A 15,893-nucleotide genomic window follows, 5' to 3' on the forward strand; every position below is an offset into this window, starting at 1 on the left:
GTCGCCAAACAAAATTGTATTTACCAAGCTTATCTGTAAAAGTTAGTAACTATCTTTTGAATTTATCAAAAAAGAACTGCAGTGTGCTGATAAGAGTTCTTACTGGCCACTGTAGTTTGAACTATCATTTAGCAAGCATGCATCGTTCGCGGGCGATTATGGGTCTTTTTTTCATTTAGTATGTAGTTGTCCCAGACTTGCCCAACTGCGTTACAGGATTTTCGGTCGTCATCTCATAAATGAATCTGAATATAGATCTCGATTTGAAAAATATCCTTCAGTTCATCCTCAATTGCGGGAAAGAACTCTAGTGCCTTCTAAATTTTTTCTGGGACTAGGACTAGGAAGACGAACTTTATGGTTTGTCACTGATAATTCCTAGGACACAAATATCCCATGATTTTTCTATGTTTCCAATCCTTTCTTTATTCTCTTCCTCTCCCACTCTTAATACTTCCTTCTTCTTCTATCTCTTCTTTCCCTTTTTGTCAGGTAAATGATGAGAAGGTTCCTACGGTTAGGCACAAATCCTCCACATGTGAGGGGAACGTGCCGTTATAAGCCATGGCTTTTTAGCCGACCTACCTGATACCTGATACCAATGTCTTCAGCAAAATTGTTTCATAGAACAAGGCCTTATTTCTGGCGTTTTTAGTTTTTTGATCAATCCACCTAACAGAGTTAGATAAAAAAATTAGTTTTTCTAATTTTCAATATACCAGATTGCTCCCTTCAGCAAAGTTGTGGAAAATTTTAAAAGAAAAACAATTGCTGAATACTGCGATGTCCTATCTGTACGTTGGATATTATATCAGCTAGTGTGTCGCCAGTTGTATATAGGCAGGAATGGAATAACTATGGAGGCATAATGATGTCACAACCGCATGCAACCACTCAAAAGTCGAGAGATATCATTGGAAACGGTACACGATTACTGACAATTACTAAAAATTGAGTCGAGAAGAATTCCTGCACGCTAAAAAGAAAATAAAATTTTCAAAATATCGAAGAAACAAATCGTAAAAAAAATCAAAAATTAGAGCGGAAAAATCATTTTTCCAAGATCGACCATTCCTAAACTTAAAATAGAGAACAGCGTGGAGAAAATATAACTTCATTTTTTTACTGGATGAGGCAGTGACAGCAACTATAGAATTGCACACTAGCTTTTGCAGTCGTTCATTATCGTCGCTGATATCAGCTAGAGAAATACGTCATCTGAAGCAGAGAGCTGATCACCAGTCAGTTATCAGGTACAGTGGAGAACCTAACCCTTATTCTGGACACGGCCGGCGGCGAGAGGTTTCATCCAGTCCTTTGATATAGAATGACCCGATTCTACTAAGATTCGTGCCCATTAGCGGACTCTGTAACCTTGTGGATACGAAGCTCTCTAATACATATCATAAAAAGTAGAAAGCAAAAATTCTCATTATGTGCGGGAAAGGAAAATATGCAATGCGGTCATCTGTGCTTTTCAGTACGTATTTTAAATTAAAAAGTCTCATAAAATGAGTTCTTTTCAAAACTATGAATCAATTATAATATATTAATCGTAATCGTAATCGTAGCGTAGCGTAAGCACGGTATATTTCGTAGATTGCAGACTGGTTACTAACGCTCGGATTGTATGAGGTACAATGTTTGGGAGTAACATTTAAACCAATCTGAAATCAAGTACTTCCGATGGGCATCATTGCTGGCCACGCCCATCTTTACCGTAGTTTGGGGATATTAGAAAGGATATTGATATTGATACTTACTTAATGAAAGGTCACCGACTCAGTGACACTCTCGTAAGTTCTACGGAGGTGGATTGAAGAGGTTAGGCAGGAACATGTTGATGCAAAAACTATCTATTAAAATTGAAAAACTGGCAAAATTCCATGCATCCAAAGCCTTAAAAATTTAAAAAAATGCAAACACGCACCTGAGCCAAAACATGTTCTAAAATTCGATCTCAAACCGCCAAACTTATCATGGTACAGTTGTCGTGAAATCATGTCACGCTGCCACAAAGTTGAATCATAATTATTGAAACTTGATCAAAAGCTAAAAGAAATTATAGTGTTTTATTGATTCTATTAATATTTTCTGTGAGTATTTACAGTATTTATATATGATATATGAAAAAAGTCGACTTACTTCTCGTGCAATTCTCAAAGATTTAGTTTGGAATTTCTTTATCTTATTCACCGTTATGAGACATTGTACGTAAAATTACTTGCCGTCACTATTCAAAGCATTTGTGAATAATCGACCGCACACACATTCAAATCTGCGAAACTCTCTCATTGGTACAATCGTATCGTAATTTAATCATCATCTGGTAATATTTTTTAAATCACGGCTCACATATCATTTTGTAGTTCAACATTGCTCAATGCTATATAATCTAGGTTATGGAAAACTAAAATCAAAACCAAGGTACAATGTATTAATTTTGGATTGCTCTTCTCTGTTCAGTAATGGTTAGTAAAATTGAATCGGAACTAAGGCTCCTGCGCGAAAGATGTACGTACTTATATGTAAACCGAATATTTCTGATCGTGCTTTCTTAAAAAAAGTTTCAATACCTTTAATCTACTTTGATGTACTGTGGCTTTGCACGCAACCCTTCCGGCTATTTTTCGAATAATTGAGAAGATTTGCTTGTGGATATGTTACGAAAAATCAGGGATGCTAAACTCATGTGTTTCAAATATTTTATATTGAAGTTACAAGGAAAATCTTGCCACGGATAAATTGAACTAATCCGGGAAATTTAGGGATTGGTACAATTTACTTTTCATGGTAAAATTCTTCAACTTTAACGTGATTACTCTAAACTCTTGAAAAATTTTAGTATATTGTATGATTCTATATAAAATGTTAAAAATATCTCAACGAATATGTTTACAAACAATTTGAAATATAAATTTTAAATATTGAAGCGGTAAAAATGTAAACATAGACAAGTATTGACACTTGATTTAGATCAAAAAGACAAAAGGTCAACAACTTCAAAATATAATGTCCCTTAAGCTGGAAGTACAAAGTCAGCAGAACAAAGAGTTAATAGCATGAAAATTAAGTGCTTATTCGATGCTCATTTAATGCCATATCGCCGAATTTAATGCTCCATCGTTTCTTTGAAAATTGCATTTGTTTGCTAGCTTAAGAAAATAGCTAGCAGACAATATACGAAAATAGCATTCTTGGTCACAAAACGGTTTTATAACGGTCAAAAACATTTAATGCTCATTTAATGCTCTTGAAAAAACTTGATTTTCATGATAATTTTATTGATTTTGTATAAATTTTTCAATAATATTATAATAATATGATAATACATAAATAGCTTCAATTTTTTCAAACATTTTCCTCTGAAAACAATCAGAATCCTTTTGATACGATTAGATACCAATTAAATGCTCCCATATGCGAGCAGTTTCAATAACTTAGGTGCATTTTTCATTAAATATATTTTTTTCAAAAATATTGTTCTGCTAGCTTAAGAAAAAAGTTAGCAGAACATTGGCCAGAAACAGCATTTTTAAGCAATAAACTGTTGTAGAATGGTCATAATAATTTATTGCTAATTTGATGCTCTTGAAAAACATGATTTTCATGATAATTTTATTGATTTTGTATAAATTTTTCAAAAATATGATAATATATGAATAGCTTCAATTTTTTCAAACATTTTCATCTGAAAACAATCAGAATCCTTTTGATACGATTAGATACCAATTAAATGCTCCCATATGCGAGCAGTTTCAATAACTCAGGTGCATTTTTCATTAAATATATTTTTTTTTTCAAAAATATTGTTCTGCTAGCTTAAGAAAAAAGTTAGCAGAACATTGGCCAGAAACAGCATTTTTAAGCAATAAACTGTTGTAGAAAGGTCAAAATAATTTAATGCTCATTTAATGCTCTTGAAAAAACCTGATTTTATGATAATTTCATTGATGTTGCATAAATTTTTCAATAATAATATAATAATATGATAATACATGAATAGCTTCAATTTTTTCAAACATTTTCCTCTGAAAACAATCAGAATCCTTTTGATACGATTAGATACCAATTAAATGCTCCCATATGCGAGCAGTTTCAACAACTTAGGTGCATTTTTCATTGAATATATTTTTTTCAAAAATATTGTTCTGCTAGCTTAAGAAAAAAGTTAGCAGAACATTGGCCAAAAACAGCATTTTTAAGCAATAAACTGTTGTAGAATGGTCATAATAATTTAATGCTCATTAAATGCTCTTGAAAAAACCTGATTTTTATGATAATTTTATTGATTTTGTATTAATTTTTCAATAATATTATATATGATATGATTTTATATATATGATTATATATATATATATATATATATATATATATATATATATATATATATATATATATATATATATATATATATATATATATATATATATATATATATATATATATATATATATATGATATATATGTATATGATTATACATAAATAGCTTCAATTTTTTCAAACATTTCCCTCTGAAAACAATCAGAAACCTTTTGATACGATTAGATACCAATTGAATGCTTCCATATGCGAGCAGTTTCAATAACTTAGGTGCATTTTTCATTAAATGATAATTTTATTGATTTTTTCTAAATTTTCGATAATAAGATAGAAATATGATTTCCTGTTCCTGTTTTTTGATTTTCAAATCGATTCTGTTGACCCGAAAAAGTTAGAAAGATCGTTTATTTTGTGTTTTTTTTTTCGATCTTTTAAAAAAATTACTTTTCAGCGTGCAGAACTTTTTTTTTATGCAATTTTGAGTGATTGTCAGGTATCGTGTACCATTTCTAATATTGTCTTATCGGCTTTTGAATGGTTGCGTGCGATTATGACATCATCATGCCTCCATATAGTCCATTTCATTCCTGCCCATAATGCAACTGGTGATGGACTAGCAATAATGAAATGATCGGAGTACAACCAGATCGAACCAATCTCCAAAAACATGATTTCGAGTCATCGGTGTTCAATGTTCTAGGGATTTTTTGTAATTGGGGCTTATTACAGAAAACGAGGCGAGCGGCGAGTTACTCGCCTGACCAATTTTGATATTGCAGATGGCTGGATTTGGACAAGCTGGTCTGCGAAACTGTTCGACTCAGCTGTCACCAAACATGTTTCACTCGCATTCTCTAATACAACATTTTGCTCGTCCGTCAGTGACTGGAGGTGAGGCCATATCATTATGAACTATTTAAATGATTTCTGTTCTTCATGTATGATAGATTATTCATTCTCACATAGGGGTACTGGGGGTAAGCCCGGCACTGAGGGTAAGACCATCACCCCTAGGATTTTACTAGAAAACGCTAATTAACTGTGTTTTGGAATATGTGAAGTGTTGGTATTTAATATTTTAGATATTTTAAGACACATCGAAGCCACCGTGAAACGTCAAACGTCAAAATAATAGACAAAACATACGCTACTGCAGCTGATGCGTGAGCGGATGTAATTTTTTGTGAGTGGAACTTAAGCTTTTATTCATTTGAAAAGACTAAAATAATTTTTCGTTGCTCTGCAATTTATTGTCTGTATTGTTAGCAATCACAGGAATTCGATCTGAGGTAAATTGAAGCGATAAATTTGTAGAAATACTTTTTTTAAAAAAATGTGTGCAGTCGGGGTAACACCGTCACCCAGTGAGTGGGGTAAGCCCGACATGGTCTGAGGCTAGTTGGATGTTACTGACACATATTTCTCATCTATTACCGATATCTCGCTGATAAATAAATTAATTAATCGACTTAGAACCATGCACTCAAGCTCTTCTGTGATTTATGAATGATTCCAAGGGTTATTAGAGGTGCCAAATGTACTGAATCAAGTCACAAAACTGACGGCTTTTCCGGTGGTATTTGAAATATGCTCCGGTGTGGTCAATGTGATCCTGGTTTCAATGAAACTAGTTAATAATATGATTTAGAGTGCCACATGATAGGCTTGCCGAGTATCAAATTCTTTCATTGTTTATACATAATGTTCACCGGAACTTGTTCCGGTAATCTGCCCAGAACCAGTTAACCGACAACAACCAAATTCAACAGTAACATACAGAAATGTAAGATCTCTCATTCGGTAGTTTCCGAATTAAAATTGGTTCAGTTAATTCGAGTTAATAAAAAGTACTGAAAACCTTTATATCATGTAGAAAACAATCTAAGCAATGATTCTGTGAAAAAAAATCCAACAATATTCGCCATCAAGTGCTACTAAAGAATCATTTTCCTTAGGGGGCCGGGCTTACCCCCAATACCCCTACACTGGTGTTAATACTTAACTCAATTTAAAAAAATGGCGCTTGGTTCAGTGAATTTCACAGCGCCTCAAAAAATATGCTTTGAAAGATCGTTTCAACAGAGATCGATCCTGCAGCTCCGATTTTTTAGATGGATCGATCTGGGACCGCTCAGCTGAATCGATCCTGAAGATTGATCTTTCCCTGTAGATCGCCCAATCCCTTATTCCGTATCCTTTTCAATAGCAATAACTGCTCTGGCTATTTTCTAACAACTGTTGGTCCCTTTTTTCGATTTGTTGGGTACTATTTGATCACTTGTTTGATCAACTGCTTATGCTTATTAGCGGCGAATGCTTATTAGCTGAGTCAATTAAAAGCCATAATCGTCTTGTTCAGTATTAAACTGATAAGATATACAAATTTTTAACCTATGACATCAAGAACGCCAAGCCGGTCGAGGTTGTCTTGAAAGGTCTCACCAGCGATCAAACCGTTGATGAGATCATCATCACCGCTCAACCACCGATCATATAACTTACCCCAACAGAATTAATTGGCATATCTAATGAAACGAAAATCATGAGGTGAGAAAAGTCAGAGAGCTGGAATTTCCCTTGTTAATTATTTAATTAATTTCAACCGGACTTATCTCCCAGATGGTCTCGTCGTACGATGCAAGCCTAACAAGCCAGTCGTCTTAAGTTTGAGTCTCGGTTTGGGAGAGACTGTTAGTGTCTGTAGGATCGTAGCGCTAGCCCCGCACCACTAAAACAGTCGGCTGCGAAGTCTTTGTATAGTAAACAGAATGTCAGTTTCCGAATCGGAATGTAGCACCCAGGCTTTGCTTTACTAACCGCACTGAGGTTAAAAATTTGAAATTTTTTGACAAACCACATGCCATCCATAATGTTCAGGTAAAGTGGGAGTTATATAGAAAGTTTGGGGGAGGAGAAAAGCCCAATTGCGAATTTTCCAACGTTATGGCCATGGTTCAAAAATCTGTAACTTCGACCGAAAATGCCTCATTTGTGGAGACTCTTCTCACAAAAAGGCTATATGTCCTGTGAAAGAGAGTAAAAATTTTCGCTGTGCGAATTGTAACGGCAACCATATGTCAAATTTTTATTAATGCCCAGTCCGTCTAGCAATTGTTAAGGCACGGCAAGGTAAACAAAGTTCAATTTCACAATCAAAACAAAATTCTCCAAGCTGTACCGCTGTACCGCTCATTTTTTTACTCTTTTGCACAGATAACAGGTTCGGAATAAAATTCTGAAAATGATTTTGAAGCGTCTTGGTTTGGTACACTCGAATTACATAGACTTACTGGTGTTGAAACATGAAGCTATGTCAAATAAAATTATTAACAATTTTCGACAAAAATCGTTGCAATCCTCAATTGCTACGATGAGCTCTCTTAGTCAATAAGTTTTGAATTGAGTTAGTTGTCAGTTTATTTTTTTTTTTTTTATAAGTAGGTTTAACTACCTACGAATGATAAGTCCTAATTGAAACAAATCTCAATAAAATAAATTACATTTTTTAATTTTAATTTTAATTTTAATTTTATTTTAATTTGATTTTTTAAGTTATTGAAACTGCTTGTAAATGGGAGCATTTATTTGGTACAGTGCGACTCGTGGCTGTTGACAGGTAGGTTCAACAGCCACGAGTCGCACTGTACCAAAACTATAAATTCTGAAAATCAGAGTTTGAGGAAGTAATTACAATTTCATCCGCGAATAAAAGCAAGTAATTCCCTTTGTTACTATTTAAAAATAAAACTAAAAAATAAGAAAATAAGAACATGAATTTGGATTTTAGATTCATTTTTTGCCTGACGTCCCCATGTGCATTGCACAGGTTGCACTTATAGACGAGTCGCCCCTGATTTGGTATCTAATCGTATCAAAAGGATTCTGATTGTTTTCAGAGGAAAATGTTTGAAAAAATTGAAGCTATTCATGTATAATCATATTATTATAATATTATTGAATAATTTATTCAAAATCAATAAAATTATCATAAAAATCAGGTTTTTTCAAGAGCATTTAATGAGCATTAAATTATTATGACCATTCTACAACAGTTTATTGCTTAAAAATGCTGTTTTTGGCCAATGTTCTGCTAACTTTTTTCAGTTAGCAGAACAATATTTTTGAAAAAAATATATTTGATGAAAAATGCACCTAAGTTATTGAAACTGCTCGCATATGGGAGCATTTAGTTGGTATCTAATCGTATCAAAAGGATTCTGATTGTTTTCAGAGGAAAATGTTTGAAAAAATTGAAGCTATTCATGTATAATCATATATTATAATATTATTGAATAATTTATTCAAAATCAATAAAATTATCATAAAAATCAGGTTTTTTCAAGAGCATTTAATGAGCATTAAATTATTATGACCATTCTACAACAGTTTATTGCTTAAAAATGCTGTTTCTGGCCAATGTTCTGCTAAGTTTTTTCTTAAGCTAGCAGAACAATATTTTTGAAAAAAATATATTTGATGAAAAATGCACCTAAGTTATTGAAACAGCTCGCATATGGGAGCATTTAATTTGTATCTAATCGTTACAAAAGGATTCTGATTGTTTTCAGAGGAAAATGTTCGAAAAAATTGAAGCTATTTATATAATATCATATTTTTGAAAAATTTATACAAAATCAATAAAATTATCATGAAGATCAGGTTATTTCAAGAGCATTTAATGAGCATTAAATTATTTTGACCATTCTACAACAGTTTATTGCTGGAAAATGCTGTTTCTGGCCAATGTTCTGCTAACTTTTTTCTTAAGCTAGCAGAACAATATTTTTGAAAAAAAAAAAATGGAAAATGCACCTAAGTTATTGAAACTGCTCGCATATGGGAGAATTTAATTGGTATCTAATCGTATCAAAAGGATTCTGATTGTTTTCAGAGGAAAATGTTCGAAAAAATTGAAGCTATTCATATATTATCATATTTTTGAAAAATTTATACAAAATCAATAAAATTATCATAAAAATCAGGTTTTTTCGAAAGCATTTAATGAGCATTAAATTATTTTGACCATTCTACAACAGTTTATTGCTGGAAAATGCTGTTTATGGCAAATGTTCTGCTAACTTTTTTCTTAAGCTAGCAGAAATATATTTAAAAAAAAATATATTAAATGAAAAATGCACCTAAGTTATTGAAACTGCTCGCATATGGGAGCATTTAATTGGTATCTAATCGTATCAAAAGGATTCTGATTGTTTTCAGAGGAAAATGTTTGAAAAAATTGAAGCTATTCATATAATGTCATATTTTTGAAAAGTTTATACAAAATCAATAAAATTATCATGAAAATCAGGTTTTTATAAGAGCATTAAATGAGCATTAGATGTTTCTGACCGTTATAGAACCGTTTTATGACTTAAAATGCTATTTTCGTATATTGTCTGCTAGCTATTTTCTTAAGCTAGCAAACAAATACATTTTTCAAAGAAATGATGGAGCATTAAATTCGGCGATATGGCATTAAATGAGCATCGAATGAGCACTAAATTTTTATGCTATTAACTCTTTGTTCTGCTGACTTTGTACTTCCAGCTTAAGAGTCATCAAAATATATCGAGAACAAGAAAAATGTCACAAAAATCATAAGATTGCTACACGCGTTAGGTCAGTGATTACATACACATCCTTGCCAATATTCTTTGAGATTCATAATGTAGAGTCATCAAATACGTATGGCGTTTGCTAACTGTTGTAACAAACAACTGAAATGAAAAATTGAAATAAACTTCAAAATTTTTTAAGGTTATGCTAACATCATGACATTTTCGTTTGCATTAATAGGTGAATAATTTCATTATAATTCCTCTGATACATTTGCATTTCTCACTATTCAAGGTTACTATCAATCACTAATCCTGAATACATCTTGCCTTTCTCTATGTCTTTCACCTGGAATATATTTGAAAATTCAACCTTTACTTTGATTTTCGAAAATTTCGCGCCGATGTGCTTCTCCTAACCCGTTCCTCATCACGGTGCGGAGGCATTGAAACAAAATCCACAACAAATGTGTAGCTAATTAGATGGAAACATCCAAAACGTCGCTCTGGTCACAAGCAGACACAAAGCGACACCCTGTGATGCAAATAACAATTCCCCAAGACACTTTCGAAAGCGCCGTCAACTCTATCATTCCATCGGCGCAACCTATTTAGCTCTTAAAACGCGCGGCAGTAAAATCGACGGGCGACGGTTTTGAGTATCCGATTTCTCCCGCAATCAAGCGATGTATTCATATTTCTAGACCTCCATTCGTCATCGAATGGGACAGCAAACAGGTCCACTCGCTTTTTTATACCCTTGACAAATCTTCATTTTGCCCATTTACAACAACCCGAAACATTTCACCAAGAACTCACCTGTGTTAATGTTGATTTTTTTAATGTCTCAGCAACAGCAGCTCAGTACGGCAATCGCCTTAAACGGACCAAAAAATTAACACGTTCCGGTAGAGAAATGCCACGACGACACAAAACACGTTCTCGGTAAGCGGGCCAACAACACAAGCAGAAAAAAAAACACGCTGTCAAAAATATTTAAACAACCGAGCCGCGCAAATTTCAACCTTCACTAGCAGCAAACACAACAATATCAAAAGCATCAACAGCAGCAGCAATAACAACAACAACAGCCCAAAACACCGTCCAAAATTCCACACTTAACAGCGTTTTTCGCGTTTCCTCTTGCACTGCACGTTTCTTCTGCCTCTCGCCGGAACGTTATTATTCTTATTTCATTTATTATTGATGCTATCTTTTTGGCCCCGGCACCGTTTTGGGACAACAACAGCGCAGCAGCAGGGATGGAGACCACTTTTGGTCAAAACTTATCGCACCGGTTTAAAACTTTTTTTTTCGCGTGATTCCAGTCGACGAATTGCCTTGCGTCGCCGATCTGTTCGAGCAATCGCTCTATTTCGATGACTTCTTCGCGGCGGTCGCGGTTTTCCGAACTAGGAGGTACCTCCAGTTAATTTGCCCTCCAGACGAACGCCGGAATTGCGGAAATGCGTAGGACTTGTTCTGATGTTGAATTTTGTGGTTCGTAACTGTTCACTCACTTGGACGCCACCTGGGAGCTCTGTTCGACATACGCTGAAAAGAAATGAATAATTAATAATTACAGTTGTGTTGTTGTTTTCAAAAATTAAAGCAGTTAGAAAATGACAAAGAATGATCTGTAGAGCGCTTTAAAATATTTAATTTGCGCTTAAAAAACAACAATGTTAACCACGTTTTTTATGAGAAGACTTCAAAATGCGTTTAAAATTGTACTACTTTTAAAAATTTTTGCTTCTAAAATGTTACTTTTTACACTTATGAGGAAATTAAAGACTGTGTTTATTAGGAACTTTTCTCAGCTTTTAATTGAAACCAATAGAATTGCCCTATGTCGTATATATTTATAGTTAGAGTCACTTTAGGGAAGAGTATTGAAGAGACTTTAAAGTTGAATAACTCCGAGTAGATCAACATTAAAGCATAGAAGTAGAAAAGTTTTTATCATCAAATGTGGCCCTCTAACAGCTTCAGAAATACTCTCATGAAGGAACCAATCACCCTGTATACAAATATGTTGAAAACTACATTTTTCCGAGCTAGTGGAAAAATAGTATGTAATTCCAACCCCATTTTTTTTTTTGCAGTTGATTGTTTTACTCTTTCTCGTAAATATGACAATCATGGAATTCGAAAAAAATAGTTATAATATAAAAATAAAGCAAAAAGGTGACGAATAAAAAAAAACAGATAAAACATATGCAACAATATGCAACAATATGCCATATTGGACAAAACAACTAAGACACAGTAACATATGCATATTCAACAGAAGTAAGTTTTAGAATAAGATATAATTTTTATAAAATAAGGCAAAATTTATGTAAAACTATCTGACGAAAATTGAACCATTTCTAGAAAGAAAAAAAGATTGACTAAACCATGCCTTGAATATTACAAAATCATAATAAACAGTGAGAATATTGCATAAAAACAACAGCAAATATATAAAACATTGAAAAAATATAACAATATTTTGTTATATTTTTTCAATGTATGACAGATAGTAATGGAAATAATTAGTCAGAGAGCATTAACATGACAAATATGAGAAAGAAAATTATGAAATAAAAGAATCACACCATGTTAAACCCAAAAAATATATGTCGAACGGCAAAATTAGCTTACAATGTAACATATTCACGATTAAAAAAAAAAACATAAAAGAATACAAAAAAAGTGATGAAAATAATTTAAAAAATTTACTTGAAAGTATGACGAGAGAAATGTAACAAAAAATTGACAATAATACAACAAAAATGTGACAAAACCTTAACAAAAATATCGAACATTATATTACATCTTTATGATATAAATCAAAACAAAAGAATTTAAGTCGCTGTGTGTACATATTTTATTGAAAAGTTAAAATCTACCCTTTTTAATATGCGCATTCAAAAACTAACTAAATTATAACTAAAAAAATCTTGAAACTAAAACTATAAATGAATGTTTTCTCGTAGGAATATCCTTTTCAGAAGGAACCTAAACTTAAAGTTGAGACTGCCATTGATAATTGCACTCAGTATGGGTGTTACTGTCACTTTTCAGAACCAATGACAACGATGTAATAATCGTAATAATAATCGTAGCATTCACAACCGAAACCTGTTTTCAGTAAACAGCTGTCGGCTTGAGTTGTTCTTGAAAATTTTGTCTGAATGAAAACAGAAGCTTCTCTGTATTCCAATAAAATTGAAATATTCACCTGTATCAACAAGGTCGGCCGCCTGTGGATGTGTATTACTAATCCCAATCGATTAAAATCACTGTTCAACAACACACTTTTGCAGCAAAACTTTCTCACGATCAACTTCTCCAGCAAACACTCCACCAAACCGCGCACAACTCCTATTCACCGTGAATTCCACACTTAATGTCGGCCTAATGTTTTCACCAGAAAATTCACAGAATATAAACAATCGTATTTGGCATAAAAACTACCTTAAATTGACACACACGTAAACCTGAACGCACACTTTTTTTTAACCCTTCACGAGAGATTCCCAAAAAAAGAAGGTTCATCGAAATTTGCCCCGTAGGTAGGTAATACACCAAACGAACAACACACGCAAGAAACCTCGACGACGGTTAAAACGCAACTGAATGCTAGCTTTGAATAGAGCTTTTATCGCGCGCTGGTGGAGAGAGGCGAACACACATATACAGGCGCGAAACTGATCGCTACGCAACGCAAAAATAACAGAACAGACAACAGACAAGTTCCAGCGAACGACAATGGTGCCAGTTGTTTCACCACCCTAAACGACGATGGTACAATTTCACACGCTAGTGTTTTAGACCATTTCGCTTGAATATTTTATCTTCTATCATCCTAGACAATTAGAAAAAAAACAATACATCTACTTATAGCGAAATTCTTTATTCCAATGGGTGCGTGGAAATCTACACGGGAATACGATGAAAGAAAGAGATACCAGATAGCCCCATGTGGGCCCCAGGAATAAAGTTTTTTGCTATTAATGAATAAATCCCGCTGATTCGACATCACTGCTCAATAATGCAGTGTCGCAAAATGCGTGGTGAGTTTACTCTGTGCCATGAATGAATACGACTGTTTGCGTGTGTTCAGCTCTAGGAATTCACTCGGGTACCTCGAGGTGCAGCGTGCATTTGGTCGAAATATTTTCAGGCCAAAATGGATGAGTTCACTGACGTTAAGAAGCTATTGCTAAGGTAAGTGCAGAAATTGTTATCTCACTTTTTTCGTCGAGTATCAGGGGCGACTCGTCCATAGGTGCAACCTGTGCATTGCACATGGGAACGCCAGACAAAAAATTAATTTTAAATCCAAACGTGTATTCATGTTTCATTATTTCGTAGTGATATTTTTAAATAGTAACAAAAAAAATAACTTGCGCTTTTTCGCGGACATCATTGTGACTATTTCCCCAAACTGTGATTTCCAGAACTTACAATTGAACAGTCAAGTTTGAAAGTCACGAGTCGCCCCTGTCGAGTATAGACCATTTTACGAACTGACAGGTGTCACGGATCCTGCTGATATTGATGTTGCTTTTACGTGCGTTATGTGAGCGGTTCCGAGCTTTCTGTCAAAATTTCATTCATGAATTGAGTTCAGAAACGTCTTGTAAAATGGTCTATTGTCCGTTTGCGGGTGAACAGTTATTTTCTCAAGGATCACAGGTTTGTTTGGGATTCAAATGGTGAGTTGACAACCTGGAAGAAGCGTCAAACTTAGCTCCGGTCCTAGCAAGTTCCTATCCCACACCTGCGCTGCCTATAATCGCATATCAGTCCCATCTGGGAAATCATCGAGTTGAGGAAACAACGCTTAAAGATATTTTGCTTGTTTTGGGTATTCCACCTGTTTGGGGTCGGTTATTCTTATTTTTTCGATATAATGTAATAAAATGAACCTTAATCATAACTGTTGGAGTACCCCTCTCCCAAACGTTACTAAAGGATAACGCTCAAACGTCATCACTTTTTGGTATCGGCGCTGATAATAAAAGACAGCCGAGTGAGTCGAGAAACCACATCACACACGATCGGGTGCTTTATTGTCTACGAATATCATACGCATTAAATATAGTTATATTAGTTGTTACCACCAAGTGTTTCAGTAAATATCACAACGTAACAATAACTTTTTCATTAAAAAAATGATTGATCAACTTGAATGACCATTTGAAGTGAGCGGATCATCAAAAGTAAATCAACCCCTTACAGAAAGCAGCATTGATCAAGGCTATTATCCCTTTGGTTGACGGAACCAATAACCCGAATGAACTTTCAGAAAAAAATGTGTTACTTAAAATTAACTTTTGTGTGGAATTTATTTTAAACAACCTTGCATTAATTAATTATTTGATGATTTTTAAACAGTAAAAAGCTTGAGGGATAGCAAATATGTGTTACATGGAATGAAGAAAAAAATATGGCCATACTCATGAAAAACATTCGGTGGGACTGATATGCGATTATTTTTAAGATGGGATAATTTGACTTCACATTTTTTTCTGACTTATTTAAATAAAACATATTTTTTGTGTCCTTAATCGATAGTAAAGTAAGAAATAGATGGAATCTGATATTTAACTCAAAAACGATGAAAATCCATATGCGATTTTAGGCAGTGCACGAGTCATAGACTGCAAGCTGAAACATAGACAAAAAAGGTTGGTGTACACACTTAATTTATCTCGGCAAACTTCCCAACAGCTGATGGAGCTCGGCGAAATTTTTAACAAATGTCAGCAATATATTTCGACGAACATTCAGTAAATATTTCGATCTACCGTAAACCAGCAGGTAATTAATTTCGTTTGCCGAAGTTCTTAAAAAGTTCTTCTAAGTGTGTATCCTGGACAATGTTGTCATCCGACAATAGCTTGTTCACTAAGATGGTGCGGCTCAAAACAGCGTCTGTTCTCCAAATTAGGGGCGGCTGATCAACGTTCTGGTGCCAGCGTGGGACACTAAGTTGTGCTGTCACGATGGTCCTCCGCCGT

General features: G+C 34.0%; 1 protein-coding gene across 5 annotated transcripts in view; it reads right to left on the bottom strand.

Annotated features, from left to right (window-relative positions):
- Positions 1-13,494, bottom strand: part of LOC129730449 (uncharacterized) — a 185,852-nt gene extending 172,358 nt beyond the window's left edge. For 3 of the 5 annotated variants that reach the window (XM_055689783.1, XM_055689785.1, XM_055689782.1), the window contains exons 1-2: positions 13,106-13,488; positions 10,699-11,433 (exon numbers count right to left, since the gene is read on the bottom strand). The gene's annotated coding sequence lies outside the window, so the exon portion shown is untranslated. Of the gene's footprint in view, positions 1-10,698; positions 11,434-13,105 lie in introns of all 5 variants that reach the window. The other 2 variants (XM_055689781.1, XM_055689779.1) reach the window with 2 other exon arrangements.
- Between the last annotated feature and the right edge of the window lie 2,399 nt (positions 13,495-15,893).

The sequence above is a fragment of the Wyeomyia smithii genome, chromosome 3, assembly GCF_029784165.1.
Source record: "Wyeomyia smithii strain HCP4-BCI-WySm-NY-G18 chromosome 3, ASM2978416v1, whole genome shotgun sequence".
Classification (NCBI taxonomy): domain Eukaryota; kingdom Metazoa; phylum Arthropoda; class Insecta; order Diptera; family Culicidae; genus Wyeomyia; species Wyeomyia smithii.